The sequence below is a fragment of the Frankliniella occidentalis genome, unplaced genomic scaffold (assembly GCF_000697945.3).
Source record: "Frankliniella occidentalis isolate FOCC.00 unplaced genomic scaffold, Focc_3.1 Scaffold24, whole genome shotgun sequence".
Taxonomy (NCBI): domain Eukaryota; kingdom Metazoa; phylum Arthropoda; class Insecta; order Thysanoptera; family Thripidae; genus Frankliniella; species Frankliniella occidentalis.
Window position 1 is genome coordinate 2,361,122 of NW_026267154.1, and position 7,763 is coordinate 2,368,884.

Below are 7,763 nucleotides of genomic sequence, written 5' to 3' on the forward strand. Positions count from 1 at the left end.
TCGCCTCCTTCTGCCCGGTCCGACGGGTCCGACCCGCTCGCCTATCGCAGCCGCGCTACCCAGCACGCTACGGCCTCCTATAATGCGTGAGCGGTAGTCGTGCACAGCAAAAGTAAATTAGAAAAAATGAAATAAAAAAAATAAAATAATTGACAGCATCAACAACATAGAGTGAGCGAATTTTGGTCACAGAACGTGCGCTTGCTTCACGTTCCACCGCCAGTGTCGATGACGGCCCCCCGGACGACCTCGTTTCTCCACAAGCTTCTAAATAAGTTTTTCTTCGTTTTGCCCTTTTTTTCTCTTTTTTATATGCGGCTTGGGTTTCTGCACCTGGCTCGCACCTCTGCCGCTTCCCATATCCTTCACCAACAACGCCTCGCTAACACAACGCCGCGAGGACCATATGCAAGAGAGAGAGAAAAACCAAGAAGAGAAAATGGATAAGATCGTGAGATCCAGCGTGAAATATTACATTTATTGCTGTTGCTGTTCGTCAGATACATTTGTAAAGCGAAAATAAAAGTTGTCGTCACTTTTTGGACAGACTCTGGGGCGCAGACACCACTTCCGTTTCCTTTTTGCTGTCCAGTGGTAAGCGCTCTCCACCAGGGGGGCGGCGCCTGGCGCCTGAGCCCCGCCGTCAGCAGAAAGATGAAAAGGGCAGACGCTCGCTGGACGAGTGCTGCGACCAGCATATGTATGCCCCGCGATCCGCGAAGCGGAGGGCGGGAGAGCGAGGGGGAGAGAGGGCCGGAGAGCGAGAGGGATGGGAGAGAGAGGGAGAGGAGAGCAGAGAGAGAAGAGGGAGAGAGAAGAGGGAGAGAGAGAGGGAGACAAGAGAGAGAAGAGAGAGAGGGGGGTGGGGGAGGGAGAGGGGAGAGAGGGAGAGGGGAGAGAGGAAGAGGGAGAGGGGAGAGAGGGAGAGGGGAGAGAGGGAGAGGGGAGAGAGGGAGATAGGGGAGTGCGTGAAATGTTTCTACAGAGGTGCTGAAAATTAGTGCCTTTGCCAGTTTTAGTGCCTTTATAAAAACGTACTTTGGCACCTTTGTTTGGCCCGCGTGTCGTCTTCGTCTCGCCCGCTCACCCACTCACTCCTCCGCCCTCGTTCCCACTCAATCTCCTGTTTTTAATGGCAGACCCCTGTAGGGTTCTAATAAAACTGCAGACGGGTAATGCGAACCGACAGCAGCGGAGGGGTCGGGGCGCCGCCGGGTTTGCGGTTGGACAGGGGCGGGCCAAGGAAGGGCGATGGGGGGGGGGGGGGGGGGGGGTTGAAGGAGATCCGCCCCTGAGCGAATAGGGGGTGCCAGACGTGCTTTCGGGGGAGGGGGGAGGGGGAGTTCTGCTCTTGCGAGAGGCTCTGCAGTTACTCTCCCATCCGCCCCCTGCGGCCGTCCTACCGCCAGCCCCCCCCCCCTCACCCTTCCCGCGGAAGCAAGGTCTTTTTTACGTCCCCCCCCCGCCCTCAAGAAGCCCTTCTTGTCTTCGCGTTTGTGAGCGCGCTCGTCTAAGAGTGTGTGTGTGTGTGCGCGCACGCGCACTGTTAAAAGTAAAGTTCAAAATTAGCGGCAATTTTTTAAGACGACTGCGATACAACAACATCGATCATTTGTCGCTCATCGTGCTACAAAAATTATTGTAAAACTGCATCATGTTTTTGTTGGGCACCTCGGCCCTGCGTCGGCCTGTCATACTCCAACAACAAATCGTCGATAGGCCGCCGTTGACATGTCAACAAACTATAAACACCAGGGCCCTGCGTAACCCCACCAGCTCACAAGACAGTTTGAGGCCGGCGTTGACACATGTTGATATGTTTTTGTTGTTAATATCCGACATCATTTATTGTTCCGTAAAGAAAATTGTGGCCATAGGAAATTTTTCCTCAAAATCAAAAACAACTATGATGTCGACTGTCTAAAATACTGAAACTAGAACGTCAATCGGCAATCTTTATCAAAACTGCATAACGAGAACAGGCAATAAAACGAGAAACTTCTACCTTCGGGTAGAGGCAGCCACTGGGGGACTGTCTAAAACAAATTTTGTTTTGTTTTCCAACGAGTATTTTCCACAGTGCGTATGCGTGGTGGGCGTAGGGGGACGCTGTAGCGCAGTGCGCCCGCGAGGCAGAGGCCGGCCGTCGTCCACCCGTCGCCGTGGGCGGTTTTGGGGGCGCCACACGCTCTCTTAGTGTGTTGTTGTACCTGTTTGCTCAGGATAGGAGTGAAAGCGCCGGCGCGCCTTGTCCCGGGCGGCCACCACCACACCAACGGCCAGCGCTTGACGTGCGTGCGACCCCCCCGGCATGGTGGAAATGGGTTTGTTTTGCTTGTCCGAGAGTGCGTCCCGTACCGCCCCGCGCGGCCCGGCTCTCGACAGCAGCACGCGCGTGTTTGGAGGCCCGAGGCGGAGGGCGGCGCTGAGCTGCGCCCCGGGGCCACAACCGACCAAACGATAACCCCTACAGAGCTCATCGGCCCGAAGCACCCGAAGCAGGACAAGGAAGCCCTCTGTGTGTCCCGAGAGAGAGATCGGGGGAACGATAGCCAATCCAAACAACACGATGAGCGCGCGCGTCACCTGCTGCTGTGCGTGATGCTTCCGTGCCGACTGTGTATACTATATATGGATCCCGCTTTCGCACCTGCAACAGAGGCCTTCTTACACAACCGCTATGCTGCTGTTGCAAATGCGGAGAAATACTTTCTTTTTCCTGCAGTAGAAATCAGCATCGAAAACTCTCAAGTGTGAGGACATGTCTCACACTGTAGGCGTGCAAAAGAAAGGACATTCGCAGACATCGGGGCGAAAGTTGCGCGAATGTTGAATAAGGAAAATTCACACCTTGTGATAGGACAGGTTATGTACAAATGAGCATTCAAACACAAACAACTGCAAGTGTGCGACATTCACACACTTGCGTTTGCAGTTTGTTACTGTAAAGCACAGTTAAAACCTTACGGAGCAAAACGTCGTCGGTACGAAGGATTTGAATAAAATATTTCTTCGTGAGATTTTAACAGTGGTACATGTAGATAACACTATTTTTATATGTATATGAACGGGTTGTCCTTTTTTGCAGGCCCTTATTCCGATAGACTGCTGAAGCTTTCCGATAAAACAGCCACGATAACAGTTATAATCCTGCCGTAGGGGGTTACGATGTGGGGTGTCACCTCCTACACGGGGCGATACATTTATTTCGACATTTTGCAATCACACCAATACAGCAACGCCTCTCTCGACAATGTCGAATGGGTTAATTGTGCGTCCGATTCATCCGCATGGTATTTCGAGTGGTGCGGCTGGCGCGCGCGGCGCGCTATCGGGGGCGCTTAGCTGATAACACGCCGCCGCGTGGAGGCCGTAGGCAGCCGTAGGCGCTGCCGATAAGCCCGTCTGTCACAATAAATATAGGACCCCCTCCCCCTTCCCTCCCTCTCACGAGGTACCCCTTCCTTCCCCCTGAGAGGTACCTACACCAAATGATAGCAACGCCCCAAACTTTTGGAAATGTGGATAACTTTCGTTATTTTACGACGATAAAGTAAGTGTGTGTGCAACTGCTCCAACACTTGGAAGTGTGCAACTGCATATTAAATACTTGCAAGTGTGGAACTCCGTAGTTGTACACTTGCAAAGTGTTCAACTCGGTAGGTGTATAGTACTACTGTACTTGCAAGTAGTGTGCAACTCATACTGCTCATGAGGACTGCAGTTGAGCCTGGCCTGAGCGTAGCGACCCGGTTTGGACCCCAATCCAAACCGAATCCCGGAGCGGCTTGACCCGGACCCGGGCCGAAAGCGATTCTTCCTCAGCGGATTCCCTACTACTTCCCCTCTTCACTTCTCACCTGATCTCCGCTCGCACTCACTACGCTCCGCCACACCAGTGCTAGATAGACCCGAATTCTGTGGTCGCATCCGAACCACAGTGACTGCAGCAGAAAAGTCGGGTAGAATCGGTTCCTAACCGGGTCGCTTTGCTTAGGCTGGAGTTGAGCACTCCCTTAGATAGCACGCTCTCTGTGTAGGACTCGCCTCGGTACATATCGAACACTTGCAAGGTGTACAACTACGGAGTTCCACACTTGCATGAATGGTAACAAAAGTAAAAACTCTGCCCAGGCGTCGTTGTGCGTGTACTCTTTTTCTCAGTGTATACCTGGTTGGTGTGCACTGCACCACTGCCCCGGTCGGCTGAGGTTCGGAAAAGGGGGGGTGGAGGGGGGCAAGAGAGCACTCCCACAGCGCAGCGCCCCGCCCCGGCTCACCACCTGCGTGCCCCGGCTGAACTGCACACACACGCACGCACACACGGCTCTCGGGGCACACTGCAAAGCAAACAGACACTTCCGATGGGCCTCTATCGCTGCGACCAACACTCTTTCGCTGGCAACGGCTGTCTGACCCGAAAATCCTTTATACTTGGATCACTGTCCGGCGGCCATAGGGCGACTCCCGAGCAGCTCGGCTGTCGAGCGGAATATCGTCAAGGAATCAACGTCGACGCCGCCGTCGTCGTCGTCGTCGTAAAATTAATTTCAAAGTGCAGCTGGACTGCTGCGAGAAGAAGATTCAAGAGCAGACAGACAGTGGCGGAAGGCAGAGTCGCTTATATTCGATTTGTGTCACCCGATACGATTGGGTACTACTCGCGGACCTCCTTCCTCCAGCCATCGCCTCTTTCTTTCTCTCTCTCCTTTGAGAAGAACCCTCCAGGCCCGCCGCGCGGCGCGCACTTTGCGTTCAGAATGGCGCTGAGCCTGATGAGCCGGGGGGGACTGGGCTGGGCGGGTACGCGTTTGTTTCATCCTCTCGCTATCTCTCTCTCTCTCTCTCTCTCTCTATCGCACTCTGGGTTTAATCCCTCATCCTCCAGAGGAGCTGCCGAGCCGGGCGGGCGGCTCGGACCGAGCGCGGTCGGGGCCATGCGGGGGGTGCCGAGCCGACACTCGCCGCAACCACCACCACCAGGCAGGCAGGCAGGACAGGCCGAGCTGGCAGCTCGCGCTGAGTCTCAAGAAGTTGCCTGCCAGCTGGCCCCCGGGGGGGGGGGGGGGGGGGGGCAGGCTATGCGCCTAAGAGAGCAAACGGTGAGGTGGTGTGAGGAGTGCAAGCGGCACTGGTTCGTCTCGGGCACGACCGGGTCGTGCGCGTGCGTGCTGTACACACGCCCCGTGACGAACGAACGCCAACACCGCCAACACCCACTAGCAGCTGGAACGACACGGCACTCCAGCAAACTGAAGCACGAGGAGGGAGTTTCTTCCAGATTGTAAAACACGTACCGCATTTATGTAATACACGGGCGTGATTTTCGCCTCATTCGATGTAGATGACATCTCCTAGTTGTTCTCTAAGTTATTTCGAAGAATCGGGTTTGTAACGTAACAAAGGATCCGAAGCAGCCATGTTACAAACGATTTTGATTCATGTTATACGAACAACCCTGGGTCGTATTACGAAAAGCCCCACACAAATATACAAATCACGTTCTTCGTAATGTACATTACAAATTGCAGAGTTGTTCGTGAGAAACTTACAGTGGAGTTCTTACACAAGGCGGCCTACAGGAAGCCTGGGAGCATTTCTTTGGCTGGTCGCGGACCGAACGGATCCGTCAAGCGCTCCCAAGGGGGTGTATAGCGCCGGGCCGAGTACTGTAGCGCATCACAGTGCGAGCCAGAACACTGGGCTAATCCGTTTTGTGCAACGAGTGTTCTCCACCACCGGTTCTCCAGCAGCTGGGGCTTGAACCGCTCAAAGGGGGACTCGTGCGCGACCGCCTCTCGACGGGCCGGAGTGCACCCACCACCACCAACCCCTTTGACGCCGGCCTGTCGGCGCACGGAGCACCAGCGAGCAGCCAACGTAGCGGCGCGGCTTCGGGGACTTGAATGCATTTCCTCCTCTGTTCCGTTCACCTCCCGAGAGTGTCGGGGGAAGTGGGGGAGGGGGGGGCGGCTCCCCTGCGTAGCCTCATCCCCCTTATCCGGTGGTCGAGTGCACCAACAAAGGGCTTAGCGTCGTATGGACGCTCAGGCGGCCCCTAACCGAATGTGTTAGTGGCGGCGCCAGCGGTGCACCTGAGGACTCCCCCGTTCCATGTCACTACATCTTACTTGGCCTACATCCTACATCGCACAGAACAACACACTCAAATCAACGCGACGCACTCCCAAACATTTATGGCTCGCGATTCATGCTAAATAAACGGACATTTCTGAGAGACTCAACGAAATGGTTGAGAGCCTGCGCTGTCGCTGTCAAGGACCCAGCCCCGAGTGACTGTGTACATTAGCCGTCCCGTTAAATGCACTAGGCGCTGACATGTCACTAATACACTTGTACACTAGAGACCTCGGCCCTGCGTAGATCTGTCAGCTTACAAGACAGTTCCAGCCGCCACTGACATGTCAACACACTGGACACTTCGGCCATGCTTTCGCCCTGTGAGCTCAAACGAAGACAGTCGAAGCCGCCGTTGACGTGTCGCCACACTGGACACCTCGGTCCTGTCTAACCCTATCAGCGCACACACTAGACAGTCGACAGTTGACGCTGTGATTGACATGTCAACACACTAAACACCTCGTGTCTGCGTAATACTGTCAGCTCACTCACAGTAAGACAGTTGGGGCTGTCGTTGACATGTCAACGCACTGGACACCGGTCGCCCTGTCAGCTCAAAAGACAGACGAGGCCGCCTTTTGACATGTCAACACACTGGACTGCAGGGCAGCAGGGTGGGCCCGCGTCGACCCGTGAGCACACTGGACAACACCATCCTGCCATCCTGCGGTCACACCACAGGCCGCAGGGTCGCCTGCAAGGCCCGCTACTCACCTTTGAACACCTTGTTGACACCGGTCCTGCTTCTGCTGCACCTCGGCCTGCACGGCCTGCTGCCGGCGGGTCTCTCGACGCCCGGCCGCACGAACCGGCAACGCTGTCGCCGAGCAGCGCCTGCCTGGCCTGCGCCTGCCTGCCGGCTGCTCTTGAGCGGCCCGCCTGCCTGCCAGCCGGGTCTGTCCGGCGGGCCCTGCCGAGCCGCCGCTGCCTAGCTTAGCCGCGGTCCTTGGCCGCCAGCCTCGTCCGTCCCGCTGCGGCTGCTGCGGGCTCAGGAGCTGGCTGCAGGAGCCTCGTAAATGGCACAGTGAGCCGTAGTGCACTTGGGACCCTCTCGGGTATCACTCTAGACGCACTCACAACGCACTCACACTCACTAACAAAGCACTCACGCGCGCTCACTCACTCGCGCGGGTCACTGTATCCAAAAAGATGATGACAGACAAAGAAGGGTGTCACACTTCCCGTCACAGCGTGACAGCACGCAAACACTCGTCACACACACGCACGCGCGCGCGCACTCGCCCGTCACTCGCGTTGTCGTCACTCCGCGTGTCGCCGGTCACTCTCTCGAAACACGCTCGCGGGGCGGGGCGTGCGGCGGGACGGGCCGGCGTGAACGCGCACGCACAACCTCCCTCGGCGCCGGTCGCAGCCAAACTGAACCGACTGACTCAACGGCGCCAGTGTTGCCAGACTCTGGCCGCTAGGTGGCGGTACGGGCCGCTCGAAAAGGCGGTATTTGGGACGAAAAGGCGGTACGGGGGGTGGGGGGAGCGCGCGATTTTCAAATATTGGATCGAATGACCTTTTTTTAGGAAATTGCCTACCATCAGGGGCACATAGAGGTAAAAAGGTGTTAAGTTTCTATTCTATTAAAGTCAAGTCCGTCAAGCGCGTCAACG

At 56.0% G+C, this 7,763-nt stretch overlaps 1 protein-coding gene across 1 annotated transcript in view; it reads right to left on the reverse strand.

Annotated features, from left to right (window-relative positions):
* Nucleotides 1-7,514, reverse strand: part of LOC113216318 (protocadherin-16-like) — a 94,661-nt gene extending 87,147 nt beyond the window's left edge. The window contains exon 1 of the mRNA XM_052265112.1: nucleotides 6,856-7,514. The gene's annotated coding sequence lies outside the window, so the exon portion shown is untranslated. The remainder of the gene's footprint in view (nucleotides 1-6,855) is intronic.
* Between the last annotated feature and the right edge of the window lie 249 nt (nucleotides 7,515-7,763).